General features: G+C 31.2%; 1 long non-coding RNA gene across 1 annotated transcript in view; it reads right to left on the minus strand.

The window, feature by feature from the left end:
- Positions 1 to 6,630: 6,630 nt before the first annotated feature.
- The window catches only part of LOC148306935 (uncharacterized), a 44,698-nt gene continuing 28,679 nt past the window's right edge, over positions 6,631 to 22,649 (minus strand). Inside the window, exon 3 of the long non-coding RNA XR_015837921.1 lies at positions 6,631 to 6,727. This is a non-coding gene — a long non-coding RNA (uncharacterized LOC148306935). The remainder of the gene's footprint in view (positions 6,728 to 22,649) is intronic.

A 22,649-nucleotide genomic window follows, 5' to 3' on the forward strand; every position in this document is an offset into this window, starting at 1 on the left:
TTGGAATGGTTTTGTTTTGCTCGTACAAGCGTGTATAATCCAATAATATCCTTGTATATATTCGCAAGAAGAGACTCGAATGAAAAGTATCAAACATATTTATTGAAAAAATAAACATGAGTAATGAACCAGATTCTCGAGTAAATGTATATTGCGAAATGTAATTAAAACACGAAGATGTCGTTAGGTGGGGAAGGCAACGGAGGAGGCAATGGTATGCGCATGTGAGGAGAATGGAACCATCCAGACTCCCCCACATCGGACTGTACGGCCAACACCATGGTAGACGACTCCCGGGCAAACCACCAAAGAGATGGGTCGATAGCTGGGAATCGACATCGCAGAAGGCTAATCCCTCTTAAAAACAGGCCACAAGGCTTACAACAAGATGAAGAAGAAGAACAATTGAAACACATGGATATGTTACTTAAAAAAAAAACAAACAAAATTGTACACAAAAATATAACAGTACGAAATTGAAATATTTGTGTAAATAATAAAAACACGAATATTTTTCTTAAAAAAAAAATTAAAATTACTCATCTTACCAATGAATTATTCTTCTAACCCTTATCCGCACCCAATGGTGCATAGGGCACTGCACCGTTCGGTACGGATAAGGGCGTGCCGCTACTGAGATCTTTTGAAATTGAGTAGCAGATCGATGCCAAACTTTTGTCATTTTATCTCTACTAGTCACAAATATGAGATTCGTCGTTTCGCCGTTTAAGTAACAATACGTGTTTAGCAACGAAAAATACTTCTCGCTGGAACATTAACATATATAAATATATATATATATATATATATATATATATATATATATATATATATATATATATATATATATATATATATATATATATATGTAATAAAATAACTAGGTACCTACCTATACATTTTATTAAGTACTTACAAATAGTACCTACATAAAACAGTTCTACCACCAGATGTCGCATGCGTCGCACAGAATTAAACAAAAGAGATCCGATGGAAAAAATATAATATTATTAACTGTCAGAATCAGATAGATATAAAAATTATTGTAAAGATTAATTAAGAATAAACTTTTATTGTCGTTTCTTTAATTACAAAGCAACACATTGTTTATTTTATTATTATACACCCACTTTACATATTATTTACACCCAATTTATAAAGAAAAATATTACCACGTTATATATATATATATATATATATATATATATATATATATATATATATATATATATATATATATATATATATATATATATATATATATATATATATATATATATATATGTGTGTGTGTGTGTGTGTATTGGAAAAATACTTTTTCATAATTTTCAACTCCTTACCTTTGAATAACTCAGAACCATATATTTATTTCGCAGAAAAACTCTTCTTCAGTAAAAAAAGCGGAATTTTAAGACGAAAATTCAATCGCGTCAAATGTTACTATGGTTACCATGTAGAATGGTGAATATTTCACGTGTGTAAAGTGATCACACAACCAGCCTATGATAGTCCTGATAATACCCAGACTTTCATATTCTTTTTCATCTATGTTAGAATGTAAAAAAAAAATATTTGATTCATAAATGATTTTTTTTATTATTTTATAAAACACGCAGTTAAGTTTGTCTTAACTATTAACTTTCAAGAAAACACTCTGCGGTCGGGACGTTACAGACGAGTTCAGTTGACTACAAATGGCAGTTTAACTTTTTAAAGTCCCGCTCAAACAAATAAGCTCCGGTAGGGGTTGTTTGCGATTTGGGGAGGTTTTTAGCTAATAGGGGAAAGCGAAGTTGGAACAATCTGCGTCGACTGTTACGAAAGTCTTTCTTGCTACTGTGGGCGAATCTAATAACGAACTTAATGAGAAAAACATAATGAAACGTCTGGAAAATTATTTTTATTTTGAAATTCACGCTAAAAAAACATGTTTTAAATGGAAATAATGAGAGAAAATAAGGGAATTGATGAATAATAAATGAAATTTTCAAAAACGGATAAAAAGAGGTATTTTATAAAAATTTTATCTTCCTAGGTAATATGTATTATTGTCGCATCTGGATATAATAATCCGGAAACAGTCTGGATACAGAAAAAATCTAGATAATATTATTATTATTATTATTAAAACCCTTATCCGCACCCCAATGGTGCATAGGGCACTGCTTCATATAAATGCAGTGTTATCTTGATCGTTTACGCATATAGGAAAGGTGATCAGCCCTCCACTTCAGGTACCAGTCTAAGGTAATATTGAATAAATATTACGGTGAAAAAATCACTTATATTTATTTGAACCCCCCTGGGAATCGAACCCGGGACCTCCAGAACGGTAGCCGAGCGTGCTGACCAACGGAGGTGGACAATCTGGATAATAAGGAATCTGTATATAGTCCTAAGGGACTGAAACGTGTTTCTCGTATAAAAAGGTCTCTCTTTTTTTAGATTTTTGACGTTACAGTATAGATGAAGAAAATATGGTCTGGGAAAATAAGTCTGGGAATTAACAGGGCTTATGACCTTTCATAGGCTCGTTAAGTGATCACTTTACACACGGACAACATCACCATTCTGCCCATGATTGACAACCATACTAATTTATTTGGTAAAAAAAAGAACTTTAACTTTTAGATGATATGAATTCACTACCAGTTGCATTAGAAAAAAATTCCAGAATTAATGTTTAATTTATCTACCCTACGTAGTTAAATTATTATTATCTGTATGGAATTCAAGCCCAATACTCACCTTTTTTGTCACGTGTGTAATTTTTCAACTTTCATCAAACAAGTTTAAATTAATCGAATGGAGTTGCCAGCAAAACGTCAATTTAAAACTATATACTACCATGTACAGCGTTTTTCGAAGGAGTATGTGGTGTTTATGCAACTACATAATTATTCTTCTTTTAAAAAACGCTGTGTATGTCTAAAAATGTGCATATATTTTTTTTTAAATTGATGTTTTGTTGTGGCATAATCTAAAAATGTGCCTTTTTATGGATAAAATTAAAAATTTCTACCGTGGTTTTGGTTTGAATTTAGTCAATACTAAAAAAGATATTATTGTCTATGTCTTAAAAAGGAGACAAAGAGAACCTTGAAAAGTGTGTCCTTTATAATGGTTTATTTTATTATAAATTTATCAAGAATACTAATGTTATTACAACAAAACACATAATAAAAAATTCAAAACACAGGCTTAGTTATGAAAATGAAAAAAAACGTGGCCAGTCATCTGAAGTTCATTCACAGGCTTTTCGTCTTAAGGGATGGAATATTATTGATCTGTTTCACAGGGGAGGGTGGCGGTAGGGAAGATGTGACGTAGAAGAAGGGTGTAGGGGTGTGTATCCTACCCTAAAGGGTCCACCATTTCTTTCGCAAGCATTACGTCGAAAGGCTGTAACGTACTATTTTCCTCGCGATAAATAGTCCCACTCAATTTTCGCGGTCCGCGTCCGAGGCTTCTTAAAAATATTAATTCCCAAAGAAAGGAGCTTATGAAATGTTTACGTACTTCAATAAGATTTTATGTTTCTCGGTTAAAAATTCAGCGAATTTTGTTAACAGAGCAGACGAGCTTTTTCGCAAATACTATCTCGACATTTTATTTAGGAAATTTCAGCAAGAAAATTTTATTCAAAATTTGGTGGGGGATTTGGTCCAATGAAATACAAAATACGAGATGTTTTGCATAACAATTGCTCGATTTTTTATACGGTGTTAATTTATGCAAATATAAACAAAAAACCCCCCTTTTATAATCATTTCTGATCTGAACAATTTTTCTCAGTTTCTATCAGTATATTTTTTAATTTATCTTTGTGGTATATATTATACAGTGGCATGGATTGCAAGATCAATTCGATTTACTACTCCATATTGACAGAAATAATGTGCAAATAAGTTAAAAGTTTTTTTTTGCTATGAATCATCGCACACTCGCAGATTCTATCTGCTGGTGAAAGAGGCCTCTGTGCCATCAAGCCATAACAGCAAAGCCACGTTCGCCATATTTAATGAGCTGGTTGCGAGCTGGTAATATAGTACATAAACATATGTATACTAGTAAGTTGATCGAGGCGTAGGATGTCTATCAGCCGATTCGTTTGTTATTCATGTTTTTTTTTAAAGATACTGTGGAGCCGTATTATATTTCGATAAATATCTAAATAGGAATGTTTATATTCTACCCTTTCAGGAAAACGTATCCAGCACAGCTCATAAAGACCTTGAGTAATGTAATTGAATTTAGAAACTTTTAAAAATATCAATCAATAAATTTCAGCATTTACAGTTATATGAGACATAACAATCTATTACTCTATTGAAAACAGATGATTAACGTACTAATACAAGATAAAAAATATATAATTTTTAATCTATATGCATACTGATGTACGTAAAATAATGAGAAACTCTTTCAGTAGCAAAGATGAAAATGGAAAAAAGTAGATATTTTATGTTACCAAGAATCTACACAGTACTAACGAAGCTTCGTGAACGAGAATAAGGAATTAAAAAAGCTCCGTAGAGTTATAGTGGAGTGTATAGTAAGTACTACACACCACTGGGAAATTTTCAATTGTTCTGACGGAAGTTGTAAGGGTGCGCTATTTCATCTTCCAGAAAAATCGGAAAATCATAACCGCTCTTCTCTACCTGGAAATATTGAAAGAGAATTTTTACTTTTCTCGTTGGAAATGATTGAAAATCTTTACAATGTGATATAAAAGGTGGATGATGGTTTTCAAAGTAATATATTTGCAAAATATATGAAATTATAATACATTATTTTCCTGCCAGCATTATTCTGCACCTATTGATAACGTTAACGACTGCAACTTAATTTTATTGTGAAACGTTGTTTGTAGGCAAGGTGGTTTATTTCTAATTAAAGTTTTGGGTAAGATTAAGGGAATCCGATAGTTTTTTTTAAGCAAGAAAAATAACGTTACTCCTTGAAAATCTTATGCAGAATATTGGCATAGTAGTATCATCAATATTATTTGTTACCATAATCACAACACTAGGATACAGAAAAAATCATTAACATATATGACCTAATTCATCTTTTTATCGCTTTTCTTTGCTTTATGGCCATAAAGTTGTGAATTGAACTGATGAAGTAGTAAATTGACATTTAAATTGAATGAGGAAATGAAAACGCCCTGAGATAGTGTTTTACGAAGACTGTACTCTGTAAATTACCCAAAAGGATAATTATAAAAACGTGATTTTGTTCAGTTTTACTATTTATTTATTTTATTACTACGCGTTTTTGCTTACGAATCATCTAATAATTGAATAAATAAAACTTGTATAATTAAAATGTTACTATGTTTTAAAATCACTTTAAATATTTTGTTATAACTTTATTATAATTTCCATTACATTAGAATTAAGTTACAATAAAATATTAATCGTGATTTTAAAACAAAGTTACATTTTAATTAAAAAATGTAAAATCACAATGTTAGTGCTTCAAATATAAATTATAAATACAACTTGATTTATTTTTCTGACAAAACACTTATATTGCTTTTGATTTAAATAATTAGTTAAATTTAATTTAAGTGTAATTTAATTTAAGTTTAATTAAGTTAAATCATTATTAAATTTTGGTTTTAAATTAACTCTCATAGATTGGAAAGTAGTAATCACATCGACAGCCAAATTTAGTAAAACTTCTGTTTTAATTATATCATAACTAATGATGAAGTGCCAGTAAGATGACAAAAACGCTAGTCAAATTACGTATACGATTGCTCATTTATTTTTTGCTTTTTCTTACTTCACGATGTTTAATATTTAGTTAAATAAGAATTATTTCACTATTTTATTTGCTTTACAAAATAATTAATAACTTTAAAAACATGTTATTCTAGCAGGATATTCAGCTTAGTTTACAGGATAGTATTTTTAATGTGATTAAAAAGAGTATTTCACTTATTTTTTATCTATTTTTTAATGAAAATTACTGAAATAAAGATGATACTCTGCTATAAGCCGTGAATTTCGTGTTCAGTCACGAAAGCGAGTTATGTTAAAAAAATATTGAAAAGAAGTTTCTTTCTATCAAAAATAGGTCGTAGCGTCTTGATTGGGTGCATAAAACTGGTAGTTCAACATAAAATACCAGTTATACAGCAAATAGAGTACTATTCGCTGTATATCTAGTATTTCATGTTGAAATGCCAGTTTTACGCACCCAATGAAAGCCGAAAAACCTATTTGTTTTTATTAGAAATGTATTTATTTCCAATATTTTTTCAAATAAGTGACTGGACATAATTCACGGCTTATGGCAGAAAATCATCTGTTTTTTGCAAAATTCATCAAAAATTAATTCATTTTTTTTTTTTTTTACATATTTAAGAAATATTGAAAATTCGATTTAATTTCCACATTTTTTTTCTGTAAAAATGATCAAATAATAAAATGTCACGTATAAAATGTTTGGATATCGATGTAAAGTTCGCCGGTAGTGTGATATGCTGATACGAGAAGTTCGGTAATACTTCTCCGACTAGTTTCAGGTGGCAGACTTCCTCTTGAAGCGACGTTGCCGATGTGCCAACTATTAACTGCCGATGCCGGAATTAGGCTAAAATGGAGATAGAACTTACCACTTGTGACTTGAAGAGAGGCAGCAAACAGGCACAGTAACGAAAGGGACAGGCTTCTGTGTGAGTTGAGCCAGTATTCTGGGGCCATACTGTGTCCTGAAAAAAAAACAAAAAAATTAAAATATGCACCCTTCTCTTGAAATAATTCACTGCACATAAATATTTATCAAAGTCATTACAACTTCTTTGAATACCAATGAATATTATTTAATATTTTGAATATCAAAATCATTGATAACTTTGTGGTATGGTAATATAATACTCTCCTATAATAAGTTTATAGAACTTCCAAGAATTTGAGTAGTGTGATTGTCAATAATGGGTGGAATTGGTGAATGTTACACGTGTGTAAAGAGATCACTTAAACCAGCCTATGACGGTCGTCAGCCCCATAAATGCCCAGACTTCCATATTATATTCTTCTTCATCTTTGATAGATGTCAAAAAATAAAGCATATATCGTTTATAAATATGAAAGAAGATAAATGTCTGAGCATCCCAGGGCTTACGACCTGGCATTTAGCTGGCTTAAGTGATCAATTAATACGCGTTCACTAATCTTTACATCGTTCATTCAATTACAGAAAATTATATACTAATTCTGAACTTAAGGTTATTAGAAGTGATATACGAAAGGAATCCAACAACAGCAATAATAAAATATAAAAATTAAATTAGTAATGTGGGTGTTAGAAAAATATTTTTTTACCAAAATGCATCATTTAATCACATATATTTAATTATATTAACAATAAATTATTTTTACATGTAAAAGATTGTTTATTCAATTTATCCGAACTGTATCTGTATGTAAAATAATGAAAAAATATTTTTTCAATGTAAATATTTATAAAGTAATAAACTACGTATTAACGGGCCTTAAAATGAGATATACCGAGTAGAAGAATTATTATATATGTATTTGACGAGAGTATCTTTTAACGAGAAATCCGAGGATGTTTCCTTCACTCGCGTGAGTCCTTGCTTTAATATGATGCCTCCGTATCATTTACCAGGGGTACTAAATAAAAAGAGAGAATTCAATCAAAATTCCATAAATTCTGTATGCGAGTATTTAATAATTTTATCTTTATTTTTTAAATTTTTAATCGATATCTCAACATTGATGAAGCTTTTTAACAAGGAATGTGTGAGTAAAAAATTAATGGTATTTACTGATACGAAAGATAGTTATGAGTTATGAGAGAGGGTGTTTATCTGTTGTAATATTTGTTTTAATACTATAATTACAAGGTTTTTTCAATGTCATAAATGTGTGATTTTGATCAATTTACCCCCATGGATATACGCAAGCACAGGATTCATTCCACAGGAGACCACCGGAAAGGTTACATGTCTGTTCACGGCCGATTTTTTCAAGAATATATTTATATATTTTTTTGTTTTTTTAGAATATATGTATGTACATTGGACAAAAGTTTTATACATTTTTAACTCCTTACCTTTTAATAACTCTTTTCTTTTCAAAACCATATAACTGTTTCAAAGAAAAACTTATTTTTTCAATGCAAAAACGGTGTTTTAAATACATAAAATGTTACCTGGATTCAGAGAAAATTAATGAATACTGGGTCTCAACGTTGCAAATATTAAAGAAGGTTCTACCGACGCGATAGTGAGTTTGACATGCATTTTTATCATTAAAATAAAAGTTTTTTCAAATTGGATTGTTATTTTTAAACAATACATTAGCGAATTTTTGTTTTTGCACCCCTGTGTCTGCCTAATATACCCTAGCCACTGCCTACTGCCTACCCTCACCAACCCCTGTTAGTGATTGATGAATCAAGAGGGATGATTTAGGTTAGCGTGTTTGATGTCAGGAATTATTAAACGTGCAAACCCCAAACCTACTTACAGCAAAAAAAGTTTTCAACAAATGTATTTCAATACTTTTTTAGAAAATGCTAAGTAGGTAACCAAAAAACTTCTAAATTTTGACAATATCATTAATTTTACACAAAGTGTCTCAATTTGAGATGAAATATCTATCTTTTGACTTGAAAAAATATGACAATCTGATCATCCCAGGGCTTGCGACCTGGCATTTATTTGGCTGGTTTAAAGTTCACCACTCACAAAGTGTTCAAACATTATTGAATATTGCATTATTTTTGGAACTTGTATATATGCAATGCTCTGAGATCCCTTTCTCAAAATATTTGGAAATATAAGTTTAAATATATATATATATATATATATATATATATATATATATATATATATATATATATATATATATATATATATATATATATATATATATATATATATATATATATATATATATATATATATATATATATATATATATATATATATATATATATATATATATATGTATATATATATATAAATATATATATTTATATATATATATATATATATATATATATATATATATATATATAAATATATATATATATATAAATATATATATATATATATATATATATATATATATATATATATATATATATATATATATATATATATATATATATATATATATATATATATATATATATATATATATATATATATATATATATATATATATAAACGTGTAAACAGAAATAGAAGCTTAACTTTTGTCTTATACTAAAGTCAATAACCTAATAATGATAACCGATTCGCGATCATGATAACTCTACATCATCTGAAGCAGTGCTCTGTGCACCATTGAATACAGATGAAACAATGAAAGAAGCATTTGATTGTTAATCCACCTAGCAAAATGGAGCGTGGTTTGCCGTTAACTTTCGGTTTGCTTTGTGCTCCGACCATTTGGATTACGGAGATCATAGGATTAAGCGGGATTTGGATTAGAGAGCCTCCGCTCAGTTTTTATCCTCAGCCGATATTTTGAACCAGATATTGGGTGCGATTCCTAAAGCCTACCGCTTTTGCGGTATATATATATATATATATATATATATATATATATATATATATATATATATATATATATATATATATATATATATATATATATATTTATAAATGTATATATCTATATATGTACATATATATATATATATATATATATATATATATATATATATATATATATATATATATATATATATATATATATATATATTTTTTTTTTTTTTATGGATTCTCCGGCACAGCCTCTACTTTAAGAGGTTTGTCTGCAGGTTGGATAGTAAGGATAGGGAAGGTAAATGTGAAATGAAAAATACATCACTAACACCCAGACAAATTGATAATAAATATTTCTTCCATTCAAGAAATCGGACCCGCGACGCCAGTTTCGCAGTCTAGCATTTTCCCGATTATGTCACGGCGCCTGTTAAATGAATTATATATTGGTAGGCGTATTATTATGGACTATTATCTTCTTACCATTCATATCATCTGAAATTGCACATATTATAAATACAACATTTTGAGAGTGTTCACGAAAAAAAAAACATATAAATATTCCACTGCCGAAAACCTTTTTTTTAAATCATCTAACGTCCAAGTCACTCTGAAATCTTGCTACGGCTTATGCAACACTGCTTATCATGACCCTACTCAGGTTTCAACTTTTTAAGTTTCATAGCCTATGCCTACTCGTGAGTGGATTTACTCTTTATGTTTAAGGTTACCATAATTTCATGTAATTCATGAGTGAAAATGAAAATGAAAAGTTTTTGTCTGACGGCATATCACTTAAAATAAGTGTGAATGAAAATTGACGCTTTTTCCTTTGCTTATTTTTTGTATAGTTGCGAGGCCGAACTGGGTATCAATATAAAGCAGATAAGATATTGAATAGATCCTAAGTTTTATTTCCTAATGCCTACTAATCGTGCTACTAAATTACTGTTCAGCTTAAAATATTTAAACAGGAGCGTTTGAGTGACATATTGTTTGATGAAAAACTTGCTAAAATTGTTATTATGAATAAAAAATTCTCGTGACGTTTTTGATGTATCGGTTAGTTGAATTCCTGATATTTTATCTAACGGGGTTTTTAATATGCATATTATATGAATAATGTAAATAAAATTAAAGGAGTAATTTTATAACATGTGTGACAGGATGTTCTACACACGCCTACGCCGATCCTCACTCCCTCATTTGCATTAATTTTAAAAATCATGGGTAGGCAATTTTACGAAAAGCCTCAGAGTTAAGGATACAGGAGTAAAGAATATATGTTTTATTAAAATATACACATGTTATATATTGCTAATTGCAAAATGAATTCAAGAAGGATATATTTTCAATTGGTCTGGGTTTTGTGATGTATTTTTCGCATTTACCTTCCCTGTCCTTATTATTCTACCTCCAGACAAACTTCTAAGAATATAGGCTTCGCGGATTAAGGAATAACCCATTAAAAAAATATATTCAAGAGAATATTTGGGAAATATGTTATCTAGGGATGGAAAGATCGATTAAGATAAAAAAGAAAGAGAATGCTGGATACAGAGTGAGTGATGCATTGAAATCAGTTTAAGCAAATAAAAACATATCAGCGAAAGCCAAACTGGCAATATACAAGGGGTCCTGGTACCAACTCTAATGCATGGAAGTGAAACATGGAGTTGACAAAATAAAGATGAAAGTAGGCTGAATGCAGTCGAAATGCGATTCTTTAAGTATGTGGCAAAACGACGTGTGATTGATTTTCGGGTGGTGAAATAAGGATATAATTCAAGGCTGGGATAAGGATTATCGATAAAAATTAATAAAGGTGTGTTTTGAAATGGTTTGGACTTGTGGAATGAATAAGTAAAAAAAGGACAATAAAACAAATTTATCAGGTGAATGTAGTTCAAAATAGAAGAAGAGGAAGATCGAGGAAAACTTGGCGTGATTAAATATATATCAAACACTCTAAAGTTACATACAGGTCAGGTGTCAGGTGACAGGAATAATGGGTTGTTCTGTTTGAAGAGATGTATAAATATGGAAAAATTGAAGATTGTTTGCAAATACATATTGATGTGGTTAGTTATATACTTATTTAAAGTTTGTATTTTTATGTACAATTAAGTATAATTTTAATCAGGGTGCAGATAAGGTTCAGAAAATATTCTAAAATGTCGTTTTAATCCTTTACTACACTGCCATCTAGCGTCGAATATAAACAACTGAGAAAGAAAATTCTCAAAGCTTATAAAATCTGCCGTAAGATGACTCTTTAGATTTTCGGACATCCCTAGAATCGCTGAAACGAAACGATGAGAGCGACAACTAGCGGTGGAAATTTATACTCTTTTCAAAAGGTTTGGTTTTTGGTACAACGCTAAGCTTGTGTCTCGAATATAAAAGTGTTTGAAACGCCAGCAGTGAAAAATGCAAAAGCAGAGAAAATACTTTATTACTTTTTATTCATCGGCTAAATTTACTTCGCATACTTTGTTTGATTTACAATAGTAACAGTTATTTTTGTTTTTAGCCGATAGAGAGTGCTTTTCCTACTTTTATTGGCTCCATGGACCATAATCTTATTTCCGAGAGTTTTCCGTATAAGGAATGCTGCCGACACTGTTACATAATGTTATTCATGTGTATGTGCCATACAATTACGTAATCTCTGCGTGAGTACTTCAGCGGGAGACGCTTTTAGAAGCGTGCGTAGTAAAAGAAGACTTTTTTAAACAAAAAAATGTGTTCTGTATCGTGGAATTATTACACATTTATTAAAATCATCTTCCTCTCAAATTTCCGTCATTATAAAACATTCACTAGGCCATGAAAATTACCGGAAAATGGCATTACTAATAAATCTGTAAAAAATGGCATTATTACCGGTTTTTCGTTAATTATAAAAATGTCAAAATTACAACGAAGAAAAAACGATGGAAAAGGTATGGAAAACGAAACTAACCAACCATCACGATGCTTTTCCAAGGGGGTAAGCAGAAAAAATAGAACGCCACACATCTGTTTTTACAAACAATCTTTCCCTCTTCTACATTCATGCATCTCGTCATACATACCCGCCGATTATTTCCACTCCTGACCTGACCACTTTCAAGTATTTGAAATAATTGATCATGTCAAGTATTCCTCGGTCTTTCTTAGCTTCTATTACCACCACATTCGCCTCAAAAATTTGTTTTGCTATTCTTTCTTCATACTTCGAACCACATGCCCAACTTTCTCAACATACGAGTACCTTTCTTAATTTATGGATATTTTTTGTGGAAAAAATAAATACTCAGACACAAAAATATAATACTGTACAAAACATAAGTAAATAAGATTATTTTTCGTAACCTCATTTGCACAGGTAATGCATCTTCTTCTAACTCTTATCCGCACCCAATGGTGCATAGGGCACTGCATCATATTGACGCAGTGTTATCTCAATCATTGCTTATATGAGAGCAATTAAATGACTCCTGGACTTTATGTACATATAAGTCCATGGTAATATTAAATAAATATTACAATAAAAAATGACCAATATTTATTTTTACCTCACAAGGGAATAGAACCCGGGACCTTCAGCACAACAGCTAAATGCGCTAACCATTACAATAGGGAGTGTATAAAAGACTCTGTATTTTATCAATGCAGAATTTTCTTGTTCAATAATCACCTAAAGTTAAGGGTAATTTTTAATAAACACCGGTTTGTAAAATCACTTATATTTATTTTGACTGCCCTGAGAATCGAACCAGGATTTTTTTTCACGACAAACAAGTAAACTAACCTCTAAATAACTGTGGGGGGCAACTAGAGAGAAGTATTCTTTTAGGTCATCACAAAACGGAAATCGTACATAATAGATAGTATATGTCCGATACCCAACTTAGCGCACCGTAATAGAAAAATAAAAATAGATTGTAAAGCTTTTTGGTTCAAAAATATATTACCATGGAAGTTCAAAGTATAATATGTATTATCTCTTATTCGTCAAGAATAATAATGTTTATAAAATTAAACAAGTTTGTTTTAACCTCTTTTTTATTATTAGTAAACTTTAACCAACCGGTTTCGGCAAAAACCTTGTCATCATCAGGGTTTATTAAATTCTAAAACATTAAAAACATTAAAATAATCATAATTAATAACATTTCCTTTACAAAAACTTCCACAGAAAATATAATAGTGTATTTCAATTTATTTACCGGTAATTCGGTAGAGGAATTTAGTCATTTTTACCGGCACATCGGTTCACCGGAAAACCGGTAACGCTTGCCCTAGCTCCTGCCGCTATTTTCCTCGCATTACTTTGCCAGTACGTCCGACGAAGATGCGTTAGGAATTTTAATATGAATAGTTGGCTCGGAGTTAACAGAATGTCGGATAGGTACATCCCCACCTAGTGTGAACATACCCTAAGACAAATCTTGTGACAAGGTACAAAACATATTTTGGCACAGGTTAAATTTGAATTTCAAAGGAGACACATTGAATATTCCATAATAATATCCCTACCCGCGGAGTAGAAACAAAATACCGGGATTTTTTTCCTCGACTAACACCAAACCAATTTTCAACAGTGAAATTCGTCATTAGAATACACGAAGACATAATAAAATACATGACGCACTGATAAATACAACCAAGTTTTAGAGTAAAGTCCTTACAATATATTCCCTATACCCAAATTAAGCAGCTGCCTGACATATCGCTCACTCCTTCAACAACGTCATAAATAAAATAAAAAGATTTTTCAAGAGATCGTTTTTAAGGTTTAAAAATATAATAAAATGTATTAAAAATAAATATCAAGCCACTTATTGAACTTTTTATTATATAACAGATTTTTTAGGTAAAACCTGAATGTTTTTTTTCCATTTGAAAAATATTTAGTTTATTTAAAAAAAAAAATTAAAGAATAGGTACCTTTTCTTCAAAATGCAAAAACAACATTTTCTGCCGTGTAGCGGGTAAATATTAAGTTAAAAATATGCCGCTTTTGCAGGGATATAGTACATTTTCTGGACATTCCGAAAACACGCACAACTGAAAATTGACGATTTTTTTTTATACATGACGTTGTTGAAAGGAGTGAGCGATATACAAGGTGGCGCAAAATTTATCATCCTATTGGAATAAGCTATAATTTTTGGAAATAGCGTCGTACGTTAATCATATTTGACACTTGTAGCCTAAACAGCGCAGTATACAAATGAATTAAGGGTAACGCAAAATTGTTGTTACAATTTTATTTTCAAATTATATTTTTTTTAAATACAAAAAAAAATCGAGTGATGGAAATCTTTACTTGGACCTGTACATTTTCTTCTGTTTAGTGGAAAAGGTGATATCCTTCGCCAGTGTTGATACACATTTGTGCCTATTGTATCAATTTGTTTGTAAAAATTTTTTTTCATTAATATTAATTTACTTTTTAAATTAGTAAAACGCCCGGTACTTATTTATTTTTTCCACTTGGCACTGCTGATAATAATTAGGATGTCCGCTTTGCAATGCAGGAGTGATATTTATCTATTAGAGTGCCGCGGTATCTAGTCATTAAGGACACATAACAAAACAATTATATTATTTATATAGGTGGCATGTGCGTACATAGTATATTGCAAGGAGAACGAGAAAATAACGCTCACCCAAGAGAAATTTAAATAATATCTTATCTTTTTGGTCATATTTTACTACATTTTCTTTGTTTTAATATTTTTTAACAATGACTAAATTCGTAAAAAAATATTACATTATCGCTAACTTGAGGCCCAGTATTCGATAAGTCGCAACTTAATTTTCTTTAAACACAGGCAACATTTCGGCTGTCCAAATTTAAAACACAGTAAGGGACACTTTTTTTGTAGTAGGTTTTTTTTGCATTTATGGACTAAGTAGACTCTACTTAGTCCAAAAATGCAAAAAAACCTACTATAAAAAAATGACCCTTACTGTGTTTTAAATTTGGACAGCCGATTTGACATAACAACTTGAATTAACAACATCAAAATAGAAAAAATAGCCTGATAATATAAATACAGTTAAATGTTTTTTTTTTTAAATCGTGGAAATCAAACCCAAAACGCCAGTTATCTCTTGACGGCCCTTAGGGCGTTTGTCCACGACACGAAATTTTACCGTCCGGCAGTCCGGATTGAAAAATGAAAACGACTACGACAGTTTAGCTTGATCGAATTTACGCGCAACATGTTCACGCACCGATTAAGAGCACCAATCTGAAAAAAAATGGACAAAAGCACAAGCCAATCGTCGTTTTAAAATGCTAACTGACGTGCCGGACGGTAAAATTACACGGAATTCCTTACTGTTCCTGTTTTATTACATTGTTTTGTCTAGGTTATATGCAAGTAATATTTCAAGCGCTTAAATTTCAAAAAGGTATTTTGAAGTATAATTACAAAAACTGTGTTTTAATTAAAAAATAATCTATTACGTCAAATGTTACCTGTGTTTAAAGAAAATTACGTTGCGATTTATCGTATGTTGAGCGTATATACAAGTAATGTTTCTAATGCTTAAATTTTCAAATATAACGTAGTAAGTCTATCTATCAATGGCTGATAAAGGTATGAACTTCTTTCTGAATCTTTTATAGCCTGTAAATTTTATGTCTAAAGCAATCTAAAGGGTAAGGTATCCAGGAATATGCGCAAGTTTACACATTCTGCTGAAATCCTGAATGTTTGAAACGATTGCACCTCGCCTGGAGTTAGAGACAGGGTTGCCAGGTCTTTTCCAAATAAAAAAGGTCAGCAAAAAAAGTTTTAATCGTTTATTTATATTATTAACATAAAATACAAAATACCATTGCACAAGAGCATCTAGCTAACCTGACATATATTTATTTTTTTCTCAGTAATGCACGCTTCCAGTAATATCTTATTCGGTTTAACTGCCCCATGTGTTTTGCGACATGTCAGACTTAAATTACATCGTTTTGAATATTGAAAGCGTGGATCAAATTGCTTTATTATTTTGAGAAATAAAAAGACTTTGTTTTTTGATCCACTCACATTTTTATTAACAACCAACTAGTTTCGGCAACAACCTGTTGCCCTCTTCAGGGTTTAATTTATGACTTATTACTATGAATTTAGTTATAAATTTAACCCTGAAGAGGGCAACAGGTTGTTGCCGAAACTAGTTGGTTGTTAATAAAAATGTGTTTGGATCAAAAAACAGAGTATTTTTATTTCTCAAAATAATATATGAAATTACATTGTTTACATAATTCAGCTTTCACCATGTCCACATTTAATTTAATACGGCTCTCCATCCACAAATTGTTCATATAGCTAAATACTCTTTCCATATAAGCATTACTACATGGTACTGCTATCATCGTTTCAATTATCTTTTTCAAGTTAGGGCTTACTTCTGCCTTTAGGAACGTCTTCCACGAAAATGTAGTATTGGATGAATAGGCTTGGTTTTTTAATGCTTTCAAGGTGTTTTGTAGAACAAGCAGGAATGCTACGCAACATCCATTACCGATTGCGTCAAATCTGACATTTGAATAGTTTATTAGGGAGAAAAATTAATCAGAAAAAAATACTGAACCGCCCATACATCGGTATTTTTGTCTTTGGTGCTAAAACACCGAACGGTTCGGTAGAATACACCTGGCAACACTGGTTAGAGATAACGTGCGCCGGAAGAGGAAGCCTAGATACGGGGATCTCGCTTAAACCCTACTAAAGCTGAACACTGAGGGTAGATATTTCAGTTCAGACCTTGTAGTGCTAAACAGCGGTATATCATTCCGACTGACACGTGTATATCGGGAGATCATTCCTGCACCCTTCCATAGCATTCCTCTATGAATCAGAACACGATTTTCACGTTAATACGGTACCTACGTTAAAATTTATCTTCACATCTTTGGCGCGCCAAACTGTATACTGCGCTCGTTTGATAACGTGTAAAATACTAAAAGTATTTTTAATAAATTTTAGAATATTATTACAAAAGTAACAGAAAGTAATATCATACTAATATTTTACTGTTATAATGATATTATACAAAGGGGTATTTTTTGCGAGTACATCCAATTCTGTTTGTCCGCCTCCACAGTGTAGTGGTTAGCGCGCTAATCTACCATGCTGGAGGTTCCGGGTTCTATTCCCAAGAGGGTCAAAATAAATATTAGTGATTTTATAGTATAATATTTATTTAATATGACCCTGGACTGGTACCTGAAGCGGAAGGCTGATCACCTTTCCTTCGTGTATTTAACGATCAAGATAACACTGCTACTATACGATGCAGTGCCCTATGCACCAATTCAGTAAGCGATCGGCAGTGGAATGAGCTGCACGCGACTGCGCGCATTTTTTAAAGAATATTTAATAAAATTTGTCTTTTTTTTTAGAATATATAGAAAAAATATTTGTATAGCTCCTTTCCTTTTGATAACAATTTTTTTCAAACCGTATTTTGAAGAAAAACTTGTATTTTCAATGCGAATACAGTGTTTTCAGAATAAAATTAATTACGTAAAATGTCAACTGGATTTATAGAAAATTAAATTGCAACTTAACGAATACTGGACCCTCAAGTAATTCGGAATTCAAGTAAATTCAAAACACTTAATTTGTTTTTTTACGCACTGAAAGTTTTTATTTTTGTAAACCCGTCGCTAGATAATTCTAGTTTAGCTTGCAATCAATACCTTATTGTGTTCCCATACTTGCACCAAGAATGTGACTTGCACGCCAATTTCATATCACAAAAAATTAGAAAAATTGAAAATTATATTATTTACACAGAAACAGTTGTAACTTGATTACACAAGGAATAATATGGATTTTTTAAAGCTTAAAATATTTATTTTTTATTTTATTTTTTTTGACATCTCATCAATGATGAAGAATATGGAAGTCTAGGCATTTACGGGGCTGACGACCGTCATATGCTGGTTTAAGTGATCACTTAACACACGTGTAACATTCACCAATTCTACCCTTTATTTAAAAAAATATGAAAATAACTCCTGTAATTGGAGAAATCCAGATTTTGTGAACAAGTATTTGGAGACACTCAAAATGTTGTTATATTTTTTTGAATTACATTTTTATTTTTTTACCCAAAGTGTCGTTAAAGCATAGCAGAGATAAATATGAGAGAATATCGATAGAATACATTATACGCAAAAAGCCGCAAGACCACGTTTCTACCGCAGTGGGTTACTCAGATACCAGGGCCACATACCCGGCGAGGAGGTCTCGGCGGAACTAAATGCCCATTGGAATGTTTTATCTCGTCTAAAGATATCGATCAGGGGTGGTGAGATATAGCCGGGGGCGTGACACCGACTAAGGCCGACACCCCTACTGTCAACATGCATTCCTGGTAATGCCAATCGTTACGACGAAAAATCGTTCCTAGAAAACGACAATTTACTCCGGGATTGCTTGGGAAATTATTTGAGCGGGGACGCCTGCACAGATTTGCGAAGTTGAGAATTTTCCTGAGTGTAAAAAAGTTTCAATACTTATTTGAGATTGTTCAACTTAGTTATGCAGAAAATGCCAACCCCGAATCGTTAAATACTAATCCTTCTTTAGTATAAGATTCAACATATATTTATTAAACTGCTATAGAAAGGAAAACCCTTGCGTTTTTTTAAGTAGTTAAGTTATCGATAGAATGGTGAATGTTACACTTGTGGAAAATGATCACTTAAAACTTGCCTTTGGCAAGTCGTAAGCTCTATACATACCTAGATTTTAATATTCTTCATCAATGTTGATGTATATAAAATATTTGGTTTTACGTTTTCTATCTAGGAATATTATTTCTGAATATTTTTTTCGATTACGTAGACTTTTGACACCACCAGATTTTAGGTTATGATTGATCTAGCCGTCCGCGTTCTGTTCCTCCGTTCATATTTATCAAATATATTTTCTTCGTCATTCTCTCATTATCCATTCGCTTCACATCCCCATACACCTAAATAACTTTTCCTAATCTTATCATCTATCTCATTTTTAAAAAAATAATTAAACCGGCAAAGAAAATAAATATTGTGGATTTTAAACTCTAATATTATTTTTTTCACTCTAATATTTATTCAATATTACCCTGGACTGGTACCTGAAGCGGGGGGCTGATCACCTTTCCTTCATGTATTAACGATCAAGATAACACTGAAGATCAAGATAGAGACGCAGTGCCCTATGCATCATTGGGGTGTGGATAAGGGTTTGAAGATGAAGCATATTTATTTGATATTACCCTGGACTGGTCCCTTGCCTTCATGTAAGTAACAATCAAAATAACACTGCGTCAATACGATGTAGTGCCCTATGCACCACTGGGTGCGGATAAGGGTTATAAGAAGAAGAAGATTTTTTTAAAGTGTTTTTGATTTTAATATATACGATGGTTTTTCGTGAAGAAATTTTCTTTATGGTAATGGATTTTTAGTCTCAGGCGTTTTTGCCTTTCACCTTTGAGCTTGGATTAAAAATTCAGAAGTGCAGTAAAAGCTCTATATATTATCTCAGGGATAGCGAACCCATGGCACGCGAATGAAGAGAAAAAAAATAAAAGTGATTATACAAAAAAATGGGTCTTCCAGACGAAAATACTACTGATTTTTTTCTATTAAAAGGTACCAGCTGTGAACTCGATATAAAAAAAAAATTAGCAACAGCAAAAACTCAATAATAATGAAGTTTTTAGGGTTCTATATTTTTTATTTATTTATTCAGTTCATTATTTATTTCTATTGTTTTGCCATTAATAAGTAGGTACTTCATTTTTTTCGATGTATAAATGCTTTGATTATTTAAAAAATCTGACGTTACAAAAACATTTTATGCATTTTTTTCCATGGCATGTGGCACGCCATATTATTATAGTGAAAAAAGTGGCACTCGGGCTTTAAAAGGTTTGCCATCCCTGTATTAGACTCTTCCACCCTTTACCTCTTCCTGTGCACGTCTGTGACCTGCCACCGCGCGGTCGGTAACCTCTCGCCTGCATCAGGGGTAGAGAGCCTTCATATTTTATTAATAACTTCTCCAAAAGAGATGTCATAGACCGGGCTCCCAAAGAAACCGATCAAAATGAGGTCATCCCATAATAACATACTAAAAGAAATTTGTATATAATATTCATATAAAAACATTGGATAATTCCTTCTTATCTTCCTTTGAAATGAGACCAGCGCAGAAGGTAAAAATACTCTTCCAATTCCTTAAGCATCAATCGACTGAACGGGTAGAAATACTTTTCCCGTCCGAAGTTATTTATCACACTTTGGAACGATTTGGCTGAAAATAATATAGAATTAAAATATTTGTGAATATCTTAACACACTAACGTAATAGAAATGCCCAGTAAACCAAATGTATCCGATGACCAAATGTATCAGGGTCGTGTGATCAAATCTAAAAAAATGCATTTCATATCACCATAGATGTCTCTAGTGAAGTTCTAGTGATTCAAATACAATGTTTCGAAATTGCATCATATATATACAGCTTCCAAAAATTTGAATACTGTGGTTGTCAATCATGGGTAGAATTGGTGAATGTTACACGTGTGTAAAGTGATTATCTTTGTTGAGATGTCAAAATATAATATAATAAAAAAATAATAAAAACAGCATCATGTGATGTACCATGCTTGAATAAAATATTACATTGATTAGATTATTTTTAATATCGATGCGATGCAGTGCCCTATGCACCACTGATAAAGAATGAGGGTTGGTAGTAGAAGATCTTGAGTTCAATCACTATCTTGAAATTGTAAGAGTGCAAAACGATCCATAAAGAGTAACATAATATATAAAATTAGTACTTATAAGGTACTCTTTTCTTATAATGTGTATCGGAAATCGAACCCTGATCCTTATTATGACAACCAAGTGTGCTAGTCAGCATGCAATGGAGGTAGACAGAATTTAATGATTAGTTGAAACATAGTAGTTATAACGTATTTTGCTGCAAAGTATGCACCAATAAAACCACGCCTACTTCAAGGCTACCAATTCCGCTTCGGTTGGAAATATATAATTACATATTTATGATATATGAAATTCTAAAATATTTATATTTGTGTGGCTCAGTCTGGTTAAATAGAAAAGAAAAAAGCATAAATTTCTAATATGTTTAATTCCACAATACTTGTGAAGCAATGATTATATTAAGACTCCATAGAAAAACAATGCAAATGAAAAAATGCTAAATGACAGCAGTATCAAGAAACATGCTGTCCACCAGGAGCATTATTTTGTATGCTACTTTCAACATATCGCTCACTCCTTTCAACAACGTCAAAAATCGAAAATCGTCAATTTTCAGCTGAGCATGTTTTCGGCATGCCCAGAAAATGTACTATATCCCAGCAAAAGTGGCATATTTTTAACTCAATATTTACCCGCTACAGGACAAAAAGCGTTGTTTTTGCATTCTAAAGAAAAGGTATTGTTTAATTTTTTTTAAATATCCTAAATATTTTTCAAATGGAGAAAAAACATTCAAGTTTTGCCTAAAAAGATCTGTTGCACTGTTGAAAGTTGAGTGGCTTGATATTTATTTTTAATACATTTTACTATATTTTTAAACTTCAAAAACGAACTCCAGAAAAATCAAGTTTTTTTTATATGACGTTGTTGAAAGGAGTGAGCGATATGTAAAAAAAACTGATAAAAAATATATCTAAGGTATATAAAAACTTAAACTTATTCGAATGCAACTTTGTGTCAATATTTCATAGCAATCGGTGAAAAACGTGAGGAGATTTGAGATATTGAATAAAAATTTGCTTTTTAATTTATAAACGCCTTCATACAATAAAAGATCAAATTATCATTGCCTTAATTTTATGCAGCGCCCTATACACATAGTAAAAAGAGTGTTATTTTACCATACCACAAAGCTCACAATGCTTTTTGTACAAAATAAAATATCCACTTCATCATTAACTTTTACGGTAAATTATGCAGTGTATGGTTAAAATTTAATGATCGGTAAATTTATCAGCATATTGTTAACATTATATCAACAAACCGGTGTCGGTGGTATCGACACAATAAATTAAATATTCTGCATGTACGTTCAGA

Source organism: Brachycentrus maculatus, unplaced genomic scaffold (genome assembly GCF_059751285.1).
Source record: "Brachycentrus maculatus isolate JH-2025_06_01 unplaced genomic scaffold, ASM5975128v1 h1tg000218l, whole genome shotgun sequence".
NCBI lineage: Eukaryota > Metazoa > Arthropoda > Insecta > Trichoptera > Brachycentridae > Brachycentrus > Brachycentrus maculatus.